A 17,510-nucleotide genomic window follows, 5' to 3' on the forward strand; every position below is an offset into this window, starting at 1 on the left:
TTAAGTATCAGATTTTTAGTGGAGTAGGAACAAGTTGGTGATTATTATTATTTCTTAATCAGTAGGCAAAGTGCATTTTCACAACTTAGTAACTAATTGTGCACCATTTTTGCTGAATTAGTGACTCTTGGAAATTTAAATTGCTTATCTGGTAGCCCCTTAGAAAACACTGACAGAATTTTCTCTAGTGGTCTGTGCAACCATGTGATTCATATTGCTGAGCTTCTTTTTTCTGGGAAGGCATATTACCTCAGGATCAAAATAAGAAATACTGTACTATGTTTGTACCACAGGCTTCAATTTTAACACATGTAGTAAATTGTATTGAACTAATTAAAATCAGTAGGCCTTTTGGGTTGTGAGAAGGTTGTTTAGAATTTTGGGTAACAGATCTTTGCACTTTAGGTGAGATTTTAAAAAATGCTTAGTGCTACATTGTCACATCACTTAAATTTGTAGAAATAAGGTTTGGTGATAATTTCTACACACACACACACACACACACACATATACACTGAGATTTAGTTGAAATAAAGAAGGTTGGAGCTATCAAAAATAAGCATACCATATTTAAGAATCCAGCTGCCTAATTCAATGTATAATTTTTTTAGTAATTAGAAGATAAAAATGATGGAATACTTTGAAGTGTGAGTGTAATCATCATGGGAGGGATAGAGAAAGCAAAGGACACTCTCTCACTTAGATTTGTTGTCAGACATCAAATCACAGCTATTGTTAAGGACCAGATACCCAATCTTCTATAGGTAGGCACAAATGAGGATGGCAGTGGGGGGGGTGATTATTACTAAGTGTGGAATCTCCACCTTTCTGTGGTAAGTAAACAAAACAGGATACCACTTATTGACTAGCTTTTCATTGTCTCCTGAGGCTCTTGTTTATTTTAAACTAATTTTATTATTTGCCATTTATTTACTATATTATAAATTTCAAGAGTACTGTTTCACCCCCTTCATGTATATAGGACTCAAACATATGAACCCACCACAAAAGATCAATTGTTATTTCCCTCAGGTAACCCTCATAATATTCAATGATTCTAACAGTTACTTTCATTGTTACTTTAACTGGTTCATTTTGTCCCTAACAGCATCACTTTTTAATGCAGAGTATTATTTCACTGATTATGTATCTTCTTATGCAGTCCTTTGTAGGTGGGCTGTTGAGTTGCTTTCACATTTTTACTATTATGAGTAGTATTTTCTATGAACATAAGGATGCACATATCCCTTCAAGTTAATGTTTTCATATATTTTGTATGTATGCTTAAGAGTAGTATGAATAGATCATGTAGTATTTCCATTTCAGTTTTCTAAGAAATTTCCATACTATTGTCCTACCAACACTGTTTCATCCTCTTATATGTATTTCTAATAGTTTTCCACCAAAGATTAAAGAGTTCAGCCAACTTTTTAGCATTAAAGTAGATGAAAAGATAACACTTTTTAAGCATGTGCTTATTGGCAGAACTAATCCTTCCTTCTTTCCTCCCTTCCCTTCCTCTCCCTTCTTTTCCCTCCCCTCCCCTCCCTTCTCCCCTCCCCTTCTCCCCCTCCATTCCCTTCCTTTCCTTTCCTTTCCCTCCCCTTCTTTCCACTGGGGTTATTGCTGGGGATCATTTCCTGCATGATTCCACTACTTCTGTGGGTCATTTTTTTTCTATTTTTCTTTTGAATAAAGGATGGGAGACAACACAGTACCATTTGTGATTTTTCTTGCCTGCACACACCTCATGTGGTGACTAGGGACTTGAATCCAGGCTCTTACACATGGTAAATTTTGCACCTTACTAGATGAGCCACCTTCAGGTCTCTGTGTTTATTTGGTGGTTCTGTAGAGAAAGTTTCTCTCATGAAAAATCTTCTCACTGTGTAACAGGAAATTAGTTTTTTTTTTTTTTAAAAAAATAGGTTTAGTTAATCAGGTATCAGACTTTTAGGGTAGGAGTAAACCTTGTAACCATTTAGACCAATGTTCATTTGATGTTTGCCCTTCTTCTGTTTTTAAAGAGTCACACAGAACTCTTTGCTGAGATTTCTCAGCTCTTATTCAGAGTTTCTTCAAAGGTTCTTGCTTTAAACTAGTCTCAAGAGTTGCTTTACAAGAAGAAATGCCCCATGGTCAAATAAGTTTGAGAAACAGTAGTTACTATTGAGACTTCAAGTATTCCTGCAGAAAATAAACTTGTTTAAATTAGACCAAGTTTTCCCTTACTGATATGGTCATAAAATCTTATTCTTCCACCTAACATATGTTAATATCCCATTCACAAAACTGCTTCAGTGTATGTTTTTCCAGATAATATATATTTATCAAAGCAACTTAAAATTGAATAGTTTTTGAATACATATCAAACTGATAATTTAAATCTCGAATTTTATTCTTCAGTACAACTTACTGTTTAACAGCATTGTAGTTTGCTCTGCTTAGCTTTTTGTATTCTTGAATTCATCACTTTATAATTATATATAATATAATTATATAATTCATCACATTATATTAGACCTCACATTTCTTCAGCTTGCTATGTGGGTACAGGCTATGCCATTCTGAACATTCATCATCAGAGATTTCTGCTATTCACTGATGAAATGAGCTTGCCATTTATATCTTTATTCGTTTTGTTGATTAAAGTGACAGACAGGACTGTGCAATGTTAGTGTCATTCCATGAACCATCACCTTTTGGTTCCAGTTGCTAATCTCCCTAATTTGTGAAAAGTCCTTCAGAAGTGTTTGCAATAGTGGTGCCTCTTATCTTTTTGGTTTGCAAATATTTCTTTTTCTCCCATCCAAGCACTAACCAGGCACGACCCTGCTTAGCTTCCTAGATCAGACGAGATCGGGCTAGTTCAGGGTGGTATGGCCATAGACAATATTTCTTATTCTAAGAAGCAAATCATCCTTCTCATGTTTAACTTCTCACATTTTTTTACCAAAATAAAAATAGTAATAAGTTAGTTTCTTTTTTTAATTAGTTATTTATAAAAAGGAAACATTGACTAAACCATAGGATAAAAGGGGTACAACTTCATACAGTTCCCACCACCAGAAATTTGTATCCCAATCCCCTCCCCTGATAGCTTTGCTATTCTTTAATCCTCTGGGAGTATGGTCCCAAGGTCATTGTAGGATGTAAAAGATTGAAGGTCTGGCTTCTGCAATTGCTTCCCCGCTGAACATGGGCGTTGACAGGTCAATCTATACTCCCAGCCTGTCTCTCTCTTTCCCTAGTGGGGAAGGGTTCTGGGGAAGCAGAGCTCCAGTACACATTAGTGGGGTTGTCTCTCCAAGGAAGTCTGGTCGGCATCCTTCTAGCATGTGGAACCTGGTGGCTGAAGAGAGAGGTAACATACAAAGCCAAACACATTGTTGACCAGTCATGGACATAAAGGTTGGAATAGTGCAGGTGAAGAGTTGGGGGGGGGTCTCTGTTTTGTAGATAGCTTGTAGGCATATTTTAGTTATATTCCAAAGGGCCTGTGACTATAGTAGTTGGTTTTTTTTGTTTGTTTGTTTGTTTTGTTTTTGCCTGAGTCTGAAACCTGATATACAGGTGGACCCTAATTATTGTCTGGGAAACATAATGTCATGGCTGGAAAAAGGACCAGAAAGCTGGATCAGGGAAGAAAGTAGCTCCCAAATATGGGAAAGGTGTATACATATTGTTAACTGTAAACCCCATTGATTTGATGTTATCTGGGGCCCATATTCAGCTTAGGAGCCTATATGACCTCTGCATCCCTGTAGATCTGAGCTCACATTCTGTGGTCATAAGTAGGAACATTGTAAGCTGCCCCAATATCAGGATCCATCTTCCTCAGGGGTAGCATAGAGTATATTGTCCAGCCTCCCATCGGAGGGTGGAACATTCTCTACCATTGTTGATCCAAGTTAAGGACAAGGTCCTATGGGGGCCCACCAAGGGGTCTATTGTGTTGTTCCTGATAGAAATGACCTGACTGATAACAATGGAGAGAGGGATTTATTTGAGGTCTAGGCCCATCATATCTGGGAATTTCAGGACTCCACAAATAGGGCCCTAGCTGATGGGGTGGTCTGATAGTGACTAAAGAGTCATCATTAAAGTATGCCAGTCTCGTACCCATATTAAGCTTTTTCAGTCTTTACTTTGATGATGTTAGCTTTGGACTGAGAACTGTAATAGGAGATAGGTGAGGAGGGTATCTAAGTCTAAGTAGACACTATTTCATTATGAACTTGATACTGACTCACTACAGACTATTGTGCATTTTTGCTTTCAAATATATATTTTGCTCTAATTTATGGATACATGTGAACATATGTTCTATCTTACGGGACCTGGTCTATATCTAGGTTTTGGGAGTTTGTTAGGTAGGAAGTGAACCTCCTAGAATGGAATTAGAGAATACTATGAAAGGAAAGGTCTCACCCAAGTAATGAGGCTGAAGGGTTGACATTCCATGCCTGATGTCTCTGGACACAGTCTGAAGTGAAGCATGCTGAGGTGGTACTTGTTGTGTTGATTAGGTTGGGATAGGCGGATGCGATATCATTTGGTATGACTTGAGAGAAGCGTGCAGGAAAATGAGCCCAACCCTAGAGGACTGGGGAAATATGGGCTCTATAGAGGAAGCGGGAGGTTCCTGCTGTCTTAGGGTTTAAGAAGACAATAGATAGTTATTGCTATAATCACATTATTTGGCAATTGGATTAACTTTGAAATATCCCTTTGTTAGGATTTTCTGTATCATATACAACATCACCATAATTTATATCCTTTGATATTATTTGTATATAGCTGTGCCACTGGTTTCTTCTCTCTGGTCTAAGCTTTTAAGAGAGTCAACATATGAAAGACTTAGCCTATTTATTAAAAAGACAGTCTGTTCTTTAAAAAGTGAGATATTCAATCAATTTTTCCCCTCTCACACTAATTAAAAAATGATTCATATGACTAAAAATTGATAGGAGTGTACATAAACACCATTCCCACCACCAAAAGACTGTGCCCCATCCTATCTCCCCCCACCCCTACCCCCCGTGAAGCTGAACATCCACCCTCACCGTCAACCCAGGGTTTTTACTTTGGTGCCCTATTCCAAATTCAGTCAAATCCTGCTTTGAGTTTCCCTTTCTGTTTTTCTTTCTCAGCTTCTGTTTATGAGTGTGATCATCCCATACTTATATTTATCTTTCTGACTTAGCTCACTTGACATAATTCCTTCTAGCTCCATCCTAGATGAGTCAGAAAAGGCGGGTTCATTATTCTTAATAGCTGTGTAGTATTCCATTGTGTATATATATCACAACTTTCTCAGCCACTCATCTGTTGTTGGGCACCTGGGTTGCTTCCAGGTTTTAGCTATTACAAATTTTGCTGCTATGAACATAGGTGTACACATTTCTTTTTGGTTGGGTATTATGAATTCCTTGGGGTATAACCCTAGGAGAGGGATTACTGGGTCATATGGAAAGTCCATGTGTAGCCTTATGAGAGTTCTCCAGACTGCTCTCCACAGAGGCTGGACCAATTTACATTCCGAGCAGCAGTGCAGAAGGGTTCCTCTGTCCCCACAGCCTCTCCAGCATTTGTTGCTGCTGTCCTTTTTGATGTTTGCCATTCTCACAGGAGTGAGTTGGTATCTCAGTGTTGTCTTTATTTGCATTTCTCTGACAATTCAGTGACCTGGAACAATTTTTCATGTGTTTGTTAGCCTTTTGCATCTCTTCTGTAGTGAATGTTTTGTTCATCTCCTTTGCCCATTTTTGGGTGGGGTCATTTGCTTTTTTGTTGCTTCTTCTTCTTCTAGCGTTTGCCCTTGTTCCGTAGCCAGTCAACAGCGTCAGGTTGAGCCTGATGTAAAGTTTCGAGACCTCCTTTGAATCTGGAGAGGTGGCAGTCGTTGACTATGTGGGTCATAGTCTGTCTGTAGCCGCAGGGGCAATTCGGGTCGTCTCTGGCTCCCCAACGATGGAACATAGCGGCGCACCGGCCATGGCCCGTTTGATAGTGATTGAGGAGGGCCCAATCATAACATGCTAGGTCAAAGCCAGGTTGACTCTTGCAGGGGTCTGTGATGAGGTGTTTGTTCTTTACCTCAGCTGACTGCCAACTCTGTTTCCAAGAGTCTGGAACAGAGAAGTTCAGTGTAGGCGTACGGGACCAGATTGGGTGACGAGACGTCAAGCGTTGGACAGGGTGGGCGAAGGTATCCGCGTATATTGGCAGGTCCGGTCGAGCGTAGACGTGGGAAATGAACTTAGATGATGCCGCATCCTGATGAATATCTGGCGGGGCGATGTTGCTAAGAACTGACAGCCATGGAACCGGGGTGGAACGGATGGTTCCAGAAATTATCCTCATGGAGGAATATAATTTGGAATCGACCAAGTGGACATGGGGGCTACGGAACCATACTGGGGCACAGTATTCTGCAGTGGAATAGCATAATGCCAGAGATGACGATCATAGTGTGGAAGCGCTCGCGCCCCATGAGGAGCTGGCCAGTCTTGCAATGATGTTATTCCTCGCGCCCACCTTTGCTGCAGTTTTTATGAGATGTTCGTAAAATGACAGAGTGCGATCGAGAGTAACGCCAAGATAGACTGGCTGGGCTTCATGCCGGATTCTCATATCGCCAAGCTGCACATTAAGCTCACGCGAGGCCGAGGCATGGTGTAGATGGAAAACAGATGATACCGTTTTTGCAGTGCTAGGGATTAGTCACCATTTTTTTTTACAGTAGTCAGATATCAGAGACATGTCTTTCGTGAGTGTTTCCTCGAGGATGTCGAACTTGGATGCCTGAGTTGCACAGCAGATGTCATCGGCGTAGATGAACTTCCTTGAAGAAGTTTCTGGGAGGTCATTGATGTAAATATTAAATAGCGTAGGAGCCAGAACAGAGCCCTGGGGGAGGCCACTTTTTTGTTGCTAAGTTTGCTGAGCTCTTTGTATATTTTGGTTATTAGTCTCTTGTCTGATGTATGGCATGTGAAGATCTTCTCCCATTCTGTGAGGCGTCTCCTTGTTTGTGTGTTGGTTTCTGTGGCTGTGCAGAAGCTTTTCAGTTTGGTGTAGTCCCGCTGATTTGTTTATGTTTTAGTCTTCCTTGCAATTGGGTTTGTTTCATCAAAGATGTCCTTGAGGTTTAGGTGAGAAAGTGTTCTACCAATGTTTTCCTCCCAAGTATTTGATAGTTTCTGGTCTAACATCTATGTCCTTGATCCATTGGCAGTTGATCTTTTTTTCTGGTGAGTGGAGGTGGTTGATTTTCACTCTTATGCATGTTTTGACCCAGTTTTCCCAGCACTATTTATTGAAGAGAGCCTCCTTCCTCCACTTTATACTTTGGGCCCCCTTATCAAAGATTAGATGTCCCTAGGCATGGGTATTTAGTTCTGGGCTTTCAATTCTGTTCCACAGGTCTGTGTACCTGTCTTTGTTCCAGTACCAGGCTGTTTTGATGATGATGATGATGGCCTTATAATATAGTTTGAGATCTGGGAGTATGATGCCTTCATTTCTGTTTCTTTCCTCAAGATTGATTTTGGGAATTCTAGGTGTTTTCTGGTTCCAGATAAATGATTGTAGTTTTTGTTCTATTCTCTTAAAGAAGCTTTGTGGAACTTTGATGGGTATTGCCTTAAATGTGTGTATGGCTCTTAGGAGAACATTCACTTTCATTATATTCTTCCAATCCATGAGCATGGGATGTCTTTCCATTTCTTGGTATCATTGAATAGTGACTTATAGTTTTCAGTTTACAAGTCTTTCACTTCTTTGGTCAGGATTATTCCTAGGTATTTTATTGATTTTGCTGCAACAGTGAATGAGAGTGATTTCTGGATATCCTCTTCTTCGGATTTAGTGTTTGCCTAAAGAAATGCCCCTGAATTTTGGACATTGTACATTTTGTACATTGTACATTTTTGTCTTCTTGATATATTTCCTAATAACTTCCAGTAGCTTTCTTCTGGATTTTTTAGTTTTTTTATGTATACCATCATATCATCTGCAAGTAGTGAGAGCTTAACTTCTTCCCTTCTAATCTGTATTACTTTGATGCCTTTCTCTTGCCTGATTGCACTTTGAAGGAACACACCTATTCTCATACTATACAACATTATTGATAAAAAATAAATGTTTTCCCTTCACAAAAAAGGTATAAATGCAGAATGCTCTGTGGCATTAGGCAGACACACATTTGTGGATTATTTCAGAGGAACTTTTTTTTTATTTAATTTTTTTATTTGTAAAAAGGAAACATTGTCAAAACCATAGGATAAGAGGAGTACAACCACCAGAACTCTGTATCCCATCCCCTCCCCTGATAGCTTTGCTATTTTTTAACTCTCTGGGAGTATGGACCCAAGGTCATTGTGGGATGCAGAAGTTGGAAGGTCTGGCTTCTGTAATTGCTTCCTTGCTGAACACGGGTGTTGACAGGTCGGTCCATACTCCCAGCCTGTCTTTCTCAGAGGAACTTTAAGGATGTTTTTGTTGTTGTTTTTTTTAGTGATTTAGAAAATCATAGGCTATTAAGGGTATAATTCCACACTGTTCCCACCACCCGAAATCTGTGTCCCTATCCCCCTCCAGTGAAAACTACAATAGGTCTTCAAGGTTGCATATATGGTTTGATTTTAAATATACATCTACAGGCCTATATATATTTGCCTTTTTATTCTATGGACCTACCTTCACTTTCTTCCTAAGTCAAACCTACACCTACTTCTCCTCCTGAGTGTCCTGCCTTTTTCCTCTTCTCACTCAGATAAGCGACAGTGTCTGACTTCTGCTGTTTCTTTGAAAAAGTTTTTGATATGCCCAGACCTTAGTTCTTTATATGTAAAATGAAGAATTATGATGGATAATATTATTTTAATTTTATCTGAGGAGTTTTCAAAGGAAACACTTGCAACTTTGCCTAAAACCTATTAAGAATTGGATAATATTTCAAAGAACATGTCATTATTAGAAATGTATTAAATTTCCTAAAAGCTTAGACAAAGGAGAACAGGAGCAACTGATGTTGTTCCTTTATAAAATACAGCTATAAGCAGAGAGCATAAAGGGCATAAATATGATGAGGTTTTGTATGCTACAGCAAATCCTAACAATGAGATTTTTCAAAGTTATCCCAATTGCCAAATGATGTGCTTATAGCTATAACTATCTATTGTTTTCTTAAGCCCTAAGACAGCAGGAACCTTCCCCTTTCTTTGTAACGCCCATATTTCCCCCAGTCCTAAAACCTCTAGAGTGAGGCTCACTTTCCTGCATGCTTCTCCTAATCCATACCAACTGATACTGCATCTGCTGATCCTAACTCAGCCCAATGCAAGCAGTACCACCTTGGCATGTGTTACTTTGGACTGCATCTAGAGATGTGAGGCATGGAATTTCAACCCACCAGCTTCATTACTCTGGTGAGACCTTTCCTAGCTCATAGGACTCCTTAAATTCATTTTTGGGTGGTACGCTTCTTAACAAACCTCAAAACCTAGATATAGACCAGGGTCCATGAGATAGAGCATATGTACATGTATCCAGAAGTTTGGGGGAAAACATAAATTAAAGCAAAAGTACATTATAGTTTACAGTGAGTCAATAAATGTAGCAAACAAGCAGAAAGACCTAAAAAGACACCATAAAGTACCTAATGAAATAGTTTCTACTTACCTCCGGCTCCCACCTGCAGGGGACTTGCTTCACAGGTGGTGAAGCAGGTCTGCAGGTGTCTGTCTTTCTCTCCCACTCTCTGTCTTCCCCTCCTCTCTCCATTTCTCTCTGTCCTATTAAAAAAAAAAGAAAAGAAAGAGTTTCTACTTAGACCTAGATATGCTCCCCACCTACCTTCTATTGCATGTCCCTCAATCACTCCAAAGCTAACATTGTCAGACTTAATAAGGGCAAGAGACTGGCATACTTCAATGATGACTCTTGAGTCTCTACCAGGCCACCCCATCACCTGGGGCCCTACTCAGGGAGTCCTGGGAATCCCACACAAACATGATGGGCCTAGATCTTTAACAGATCCCTCTCACTACTGTCACTGGCCATCTCCATCAGGAACAACATAAGGACCCCTCTGTGGGCCCCTATCAGACCTGACCCTCAGTGGGGATCAACAATGGTAGGGAATGTTCCTTTCTACGAAGGGAGGTTGGATAGCATACTCTGCCTATCACCCGGAGGATAATGTGTCCTGAACTTGGCACAGCCTGGAATGTTCCTAGCAGTGACCACAGAATGTGAGCTCAGACCTACAGGGATGCAGAGGTTACATAAGCTCCTGTGCTGACTGTGGGCCCCAGATCAAATCGATGGGGTTTACAGTTAGCAATATTTATATACTTTTCCCATATTTGGGAGCTACTCTCTTTCCTGATTCACTTTTCTGGTCCTCTATCCAACTATGATACCATCCCCCCAGACAATAACTTAGGTCACCTGCATCTCCAAATTGCTTTCCATGATGGTTGGACCATTTCGTACTCCCACCAGCTGTGAAGAAGTGTCTTTTTTTTCTCCAAATCCTCTCCAATATTTGTTATTTCTGTCCTTTCTGATGAATGACATCTTCACAGGTATAAAGTGGTATCCCATTGTTGTCTTTGGATTTCTCTGATGATCAGTGACTTTGAGCACCTTCTCATATATCTGTTCGCCCTCTGGATCTCTTCCTCAGTGAAATTTCTGTCCATATCGTGGCCCTAGTTTTTAATGTGTCCTTAGTTTACTGAGCTATTTGTGTATTTTTGCTATTAGTCCCTTATCTAATGTGTGTTGTATAAGGATGCTACAGGGTGTTTTTCTGTTTAGGTGGTAGTACCTTTTGCTGTGCAGAAGTTCATTTGTTGTAGTACCATTGGCTTATTTTTGCTTTTGTTTTATTTGCTGTTGGATTTGAATCCTGAAAACTTCCTTGAGCATAGGTTGTGAAATATTTTCTTCCATGTGTTTGATGGTTTCTGGCCTAGTGTCCATGTCCTTGATCTATATGTAGTTGATTTTTATGCATGATGATAAGTGATGGTTCAGTTTCATCTGATTGCATGTTTCTATCCAATTTTCCCAGCACCATTTGTTGAAAAGAGTCTCCTTTTTTCATTTAATGGTGTGGTACCCCCTTATAAAAAATTAGCTGGATGCAGACATGGGGGATTATCTCTGAATCTTCAGTTTTATTTCATAGGCCTGTGCATCTATTTTGGTTCCAGTACTAGGCAGTTTTTATTACAGTAGCTCTGTAGTATAGCTAGAAGTCAGTGGAATTCCTCTAGTCTTGTTCTTTTTTCTTAAGATTGCTTTGGCAATCCTAGAAATTTTTTGTTCCAGATAAATTTTGGAAGCTTATGTTCTATTCCTTTAAAGAAGTTTTTTGATACCTTGATGGGGATCGTATTAAATCTATATACGGCTCTGGGAAGGATGGTCATTTTGATTATGTTAATTCTTTCAATCCATGAGCATGGGATGTACTTCCTTTTCTTTGTCTCTCTATTTCCTTGCAGAATGTTTCATATGTTTCCATATATAGGTCCTTCACTTCCTTTTTTTACTGTATTCCCAAATATTTTATTGTTTTTGCTCCTATGGTGAAGGGGATGGATTTATTTATCTTTTCTTCTGCTGATTCATTGTTTGCATAGAAGAATTACATTGCTTCTATATTGATTTTTTAAACACTTTTTAAAATTTATTTATTCCCTTTTGTTGCCCTTGTGTTTTATTGTGGTTATTATTGTTGTTTTTGATGTCATAGTTGTTGGATGGGACAGAGAGAAATGGAGACAGGAGGGGAGACAGAGAAGGGGAGAGAAAGGTAGACACCTACAGACCTGCTTCACCACTTGTGAAGCTACTCCCCTGCAGGTGGGGAGCCTGGGGCTTGAACCTTTTATATTGATTTTGTAGGCTTCCACTTTACTATATTGTTAAATTTATCCAGGAGTTTTCTACTGGACTCTTTAGGGTTTTGTATGTATACAGTCATGTCATCTGCAAATAGGGATAGTATAACTTCTTCACTTCCAATCTGTTTCTTGATTTCTTTCTGTTGCCTAATTGCTATGGCTAGGACTCCCAAGGTAATGTTGAATAGTAGTGGTGATAATGGGCATCCCTGCCTTGTACCTGACTGGAGAGGAAATAATTTCTATTTTTCACCATTGAGTATGATGCTGGCTGTCAGTTAACTGTTTATAGATTCAACTAATTTGAAGAATTTCCCACCTATCCCAAGTTTTTAAATGTTTTGATCATGAAATGATGTTGGAACTTGTTGAAGGTTTTCTCTATGACTATTGAAATGATCATGTGATTTTTAGTTTTACATTTGTTGATGAGGTGGGTCACATTTATTGATTTACATATATTGAATGAGGCTTGCGTCCCTGGGATAAAACCTAGTTGGTCATCGTGTATGATCTTGTTGTATTGTTGTGGTTGGCTAGAGTTTTATTGAATATCTTAGCATCTATGTTCATCAGGGATAGTGGTGTGAAGTTTGTTTATTGTTGTTGTATCTTTGTCTGCTTTAAGTATTAGTGTGATGTTGACTTTACAAAAGGTCTTAAGGAGAATCCCTGTTTCTGATAGTTTGGAAGAGCTTTAGGAGTATTGATAGTAGCTCTTCTTTAAAAGTTCTGTAGAATCCATTTGTAAATCCATATGGGCCTGGAATCTCATTGTTGGGGGAGATTTTTTAAGTACTGTGTTGTTTTTTGTGGCTGTAAATGGTCTATCCATATTTTGCTTTTGCTCTTGGTTTAATCTGGTGAGGGAGTATGTTTCTAAAAATGTATCCATATTTCCAGATTTTCTAGTTTTGTGGCATGCAGAAGCTTCGTATAATCCTTTGGATTTCTGTGGTACTGTAATTGCTCTCCTTTCACTTATGATATGCTTTGTTTGGATCGTCTTTCTTTGTTTCTTTTTAGTGAGTCTGGCCAAGGTTTTGTCAATTTTGTTTACTGTTTGAAAAAGAAACAAACAAAAAACAGCTCCTTGATTCGTTGAGCTTTTGTATGGTTCTTTTGTTTTCAGTGTTGTTAATTTCTGTGCTGATTTTTGTTATTTCACTCTGTCTGCTTTCTTGGGGAGAGATATATAGATAGATAGGAACCTGCAGAAACTGCTTCATTAATTGTGAAGCACCCCCTCTGCAGATAGGGAATTGGGGCTCTAACCTAGGTCCTTGCGCATGGCAGTGTGTGTACTCAACCACATACACCACTGCATGAGCCCCTGATCCTACTTCAATTTACTTTGAAGATAAAGAACCTTTAAATAGAGAACTTGGTCCTGTGGCTGGTAGTGAGAAGGAATAACTTATTTCCTTTCAGAATGATGCTCTTGGTTACACAACATTTCTAGATATGATAAAATGGACATTCTTAGTGACACAATAGAAGCCTCTGAGACTTAGTAGTTAGAAAATTTAGTGTATCCTAATTTCAACATTTATGGCTTTTTAAAAAATTAATATATATTTATTTATTGTATAGAGACAGCCAGAAATTGAGAGGGAAGGGGGAGATAGATAGGGAGAGAGACAGACACATGCAGCACTGCTTTACCACTTGCAAAGCTTTCCTTCTGCAGGTGGGGACTGGGGCTTGAACCTAGGTCCTTGTACATAGCAACATGTGTGCTCAACCAGGTGCACCAGCACCCTCCCCCCTATGGCTACTTTTTAAAATTTTTGCTTTGTTCTGGCATATTATGGTGCCAAGGACTGAACCTGGCACCTCAGAGTATCAGACATGAAAGTCTTTTCTTTCTTCTTTTTTTAAATTTACTGTTTTTTTTAAATTTTATTTATTATTCGATAGAGACAGTGAAAAATTGAGAAGGGAAGGGGAGGTAGTGTGAGAAAGAGACAGACACATGCAGATCTGCTTCACCATTCATGAAGCTCCCCCCTGCAGGTGGGGACCAGGGGCTTGAACCTGGGTCTTTGTTCATTATATGCTCATAAATATAACCAAGCGCACCACCACCTGACCAAGCGCACCGCCACCTGACCACTGACATGAAAGTCTTTTGGAGAACTATTATGCTGTCTTTTCTTGGTCAAATTAATTAGAAATGTGGGTTGTATTATTCAGATGAAATTAATGATAACATTTTAAAAGATCATTTATGCTATAAATGTTCTTCAATGTTGTTTGATACGTGAGTAGAAATGACAAAGAAATTACTCATTTTGCTATTTTAAAATAGTCATCTTGCCTATAATATTTACATAGGTAAAGATAGCTGCTGGTCTACATTGACTGGACAGAATATATCTATGATTCTTACATTTGTGTGAATTCTAGCATTCAGAGAAAACCTTCTCTTATTTAATCACTGTCTTTCAGTTTATAGGAAGAGATTCTCCAGGCTGTAATCTAGCCTACTGAGTTTTGAGTGAAGCTTCACATATTGAGTAGCCACGCATCAATGGAATTGAAGAAACAAATCTTGAGATTTGAGAACTGAAAACTAGATCACAGAAATCCATCACTGCAGTGTTCATTGTGTTAGTCTTACAAGTTTATTTCAGGAACAGACAGGTGGCCTGCAACAGTCCTGCTCAAGAAGAAATTTTTTTTTCTGTTTTCCCAATCCTAATTTTCTAACTTGTAATATGTCTGTGGTGAATGGTTCATTGCATATGGAATACACTTAATTGTCAGCAATAATATTCCATGGCGATTTTTTACATTATAATTGAAATAACTGTAGTTTCTTAGTAGCTTTCATTGTTAGAATATATAGTATTTGTAGAGAGTCCAGTTGCTAGTCAGACAGAAGTTATTTTGCAAAAATCCTGAGGCATCATCCAAGAATATGGGACTATAAAATCAAACTCCAGTAATGTCGTTGAAATTTTTTCCAAAGGGACTTATGATCTATTATTATTATTTTTCAATATAATTATCACTTTGTTGAGGAAATGCTGATTTACAGGATTGTTGTTATCAAGAGAATACGTCCATATTTCCCCAAGATAGGTATCAGTATATCTCACCATTGATCAAACCATTATCTTCTTTAACCACAGGACATTGGGTTCCCAATTCCTCTCCCTTTTTTAATGGGGAGTTGTTGATGGATGGGTAAAATCTCTCATCTTCCTGGATAAGTGTCTACAAAACACTCTCACATCCAATCTAGGTTTCTCTCCACTATCATGCACCAGGATCCTAAAGCCCCCCACCCTCAACCCCTTCCCTGCCTGTCTTCCCAGAATCCTTTGCTTTTTTCAATACACAAAACTCAGTCCAAGTTTTACTTTTTGTCCTTGTAATTCGTATTGGATACTGGAATATCGGAAAAAGTACTTCAAACTATAAATTATATCCTCTTATGTCAATACATTTGGTAAACAACATTGAGCTACAGAGCACATTCCACATGAACTTTGATAGTCATTTTTATAATTTTTAAAAAATATTTATTTATTGCCTTTTGTTGCCCTTGTAGTTTTATTGTTGTAGTTATTATTGTTGCCGTCATTGTTGGACAGAACAGAGAGAAATGGAGATAGGAGAGGAAGACAGAGGGGGAGAGAAAGATAGACACCTGCAGACTTGCTTCATCGCTTCTGAAATGACTCCCCTGCAGGTGGGGAGCCAGGAGCTTGAACCAGGATCCTTAAGCTGGTCCTTGCTCTTTGTGCCACCTGTGCTTAACCCGCTGTGCTGTCGCCCAACTCCCTCATTTTTATGCTGCAGGTGGTTTGGTTGTGATTTATCTTCCTTGTGGGTTGTGGGAACCTGAGGCAATCAGAATGCTTCTTTATTTATTAGTTAATTTTGTTTAACTTTTATTAAGAGATAAAACAGAGTTAAGGGAATAAAGAGGATACGAGAGTGAAAGGACAAAATATATAACATAGATAAGAATATAAAACAGAGACTTAGGGAAATATTTTGGTCTCATAAATTGGGGTTTGACCCCCAAACTCTCTCCCTATACAGTCACTAAATCTCAATTCTGCCCATCATTAGATTGATAGCCAGTGGTATGGGAGAGGTGAGCTCCAGTGAGGAACTGGAATGCTACCCTTGATCTTCTTCCACCCTGGTGAAGTGTTTAGCTGTTTCATTTCCTGTTTAGAGTGAGCCCTCACCAAGCATGGCTTCTTGATTTCCAAGATTCTCTTGTCACCCCTTTTCTACCCACTTGCCACATTGTGCACACCTGTGGCTTAGTGAGTTTCTGAAGAAATGCTGGTTGTATTTTGTTGAGTTTTCAGGTGATTTTGCAATGTTTTTCTTAGTTTATCAGGAGAGTGATGTGAAAGGGCTCCTACTCCATAGCCATGCTTCTGGACCACAGTTCTATAGTTGTATTTTAATTTATATATGAGTATTGTTTTTCATATGACTCCTTTCAATGTGTCTTTAGTGGATTTTAAGTATTGCTTCCTTTTACAACATCTTTTTGGAGAAATGTTGAAACAGTTCTACTAAACTTTTTTGACAGCTACAAGTCTACAAAGCTTTAGCTGTATAGCACTATTGGGAATAATACTGTAAAGTGTAAAAATATTTTCTTAAATTTAATATGAATTATCTCCATATTCTTGATTTAATAGCTTTCTTCTGTTGGGTACTTAAATAGACTAGAAAGAATTTATTTGGTAGATTGTTTAATTGTCATACTTTAGAGAGTCTTTTTGATGCGTGCTTACATTAGGAATTTATATGTAATAAATTCTCACAGAATTGTCTCAAAAGGTTCTTAGAAACTATGACTATTAATAAAACAATGAATTATTAAGCTAGATCCCCAAATAAAACCATTTTTTCGGTGTAGGCTGGGGATTCTTTTCTTTTTTTTTCATGGGAACAAATAAGTTTTTATTTTTTACATATACACTGAAGAATCATGCAACACTGCCATGCAATCCTGGGCCATAAGTCTGCACACTCCTTTGCAACTGGTCCTGTGAGGGTAGAAGCTTTCGTTCCCCCTTTATTATTTACAATGACCCCTGCATTGTCTTCAAAATATAGAAATAAACCATCTGTTCTCTGGTATGACTTTTGTTGTCGAATTACCACCACTGGATGTACCTTCTTTCTGAGCTCTGGTTTGCCTTTTTTGACTGTGGCCATCACCATGTCACCCACACCAGCAGCAGGAAGCCTGTTCAGTCGTCCCTTGATATCCATGTCTCCCCACCCATTCACATGCCCAAACAGTTGCCAAATGTGGTGTAACTTGTCACACCACCAATTGAAGCAAACAACACAACATGCTGTCACTTCACCCAAAAGTGGTGTCTTTACTCTTCCCTTTCTGGACGGCTCAATGGATCACTAGTAAGAGGCCCAGCGAGTGCTTTTAAAGGGGTGGATTATTTTCTTTAATGCCTTTTAATTATGTACTGAAGACCTACTCTTTAACCTGAGCCACCTTGCAGGTCCATATTTTTTTTTCTGAGCAAGGAAAACCAAAGTATCACTGTAGAATATCCATGAAATGACACCCATTTTGGCTTT

At 38.8% G+C, this 17,510-nt stretch overlaps 1 protein-coding gene and 1 non-coding gene across 6 annotated transcripts in view; one reads left to right on the plus strand and one right to left on the minus strand.

Annotated features, from left to right (window-relative positions):
• TENM1 (teneurin transmembrane protein 1) overlaps window positions 1-17,510 on the plus strand; it is a 1,227,224-nt gene that overhangs the window by 157,503 nt on the left and 1,052,211 nt on the right. The window lies entirely within an intron of this gene.
• LOC132536068 (small nucleolar RNA SNORA21) lies at window positions 17,228-17,362 on the minus strand. Its single transcript, XR_009547749.1, has one exon. It is a non-coding gene; the product is annotated as a small nucleolar RNA SNORA21 (small nucleolar RNA).

The sequence above is a fragment of the Erinaceus europaeus genome, chromosome X (assembly GCF_950295315.1).
Source record: "Erinaceus europaeus chromosome X, mEriEur2.1, whole genome shotgun sequence".
NCBI classification, from domain to species: Eukaryota; Metazoa; Chordata; class Mammalia; order Eulipotyphla; family Erinaceidae; genus Erinaceus; species Erinaceus europaeus.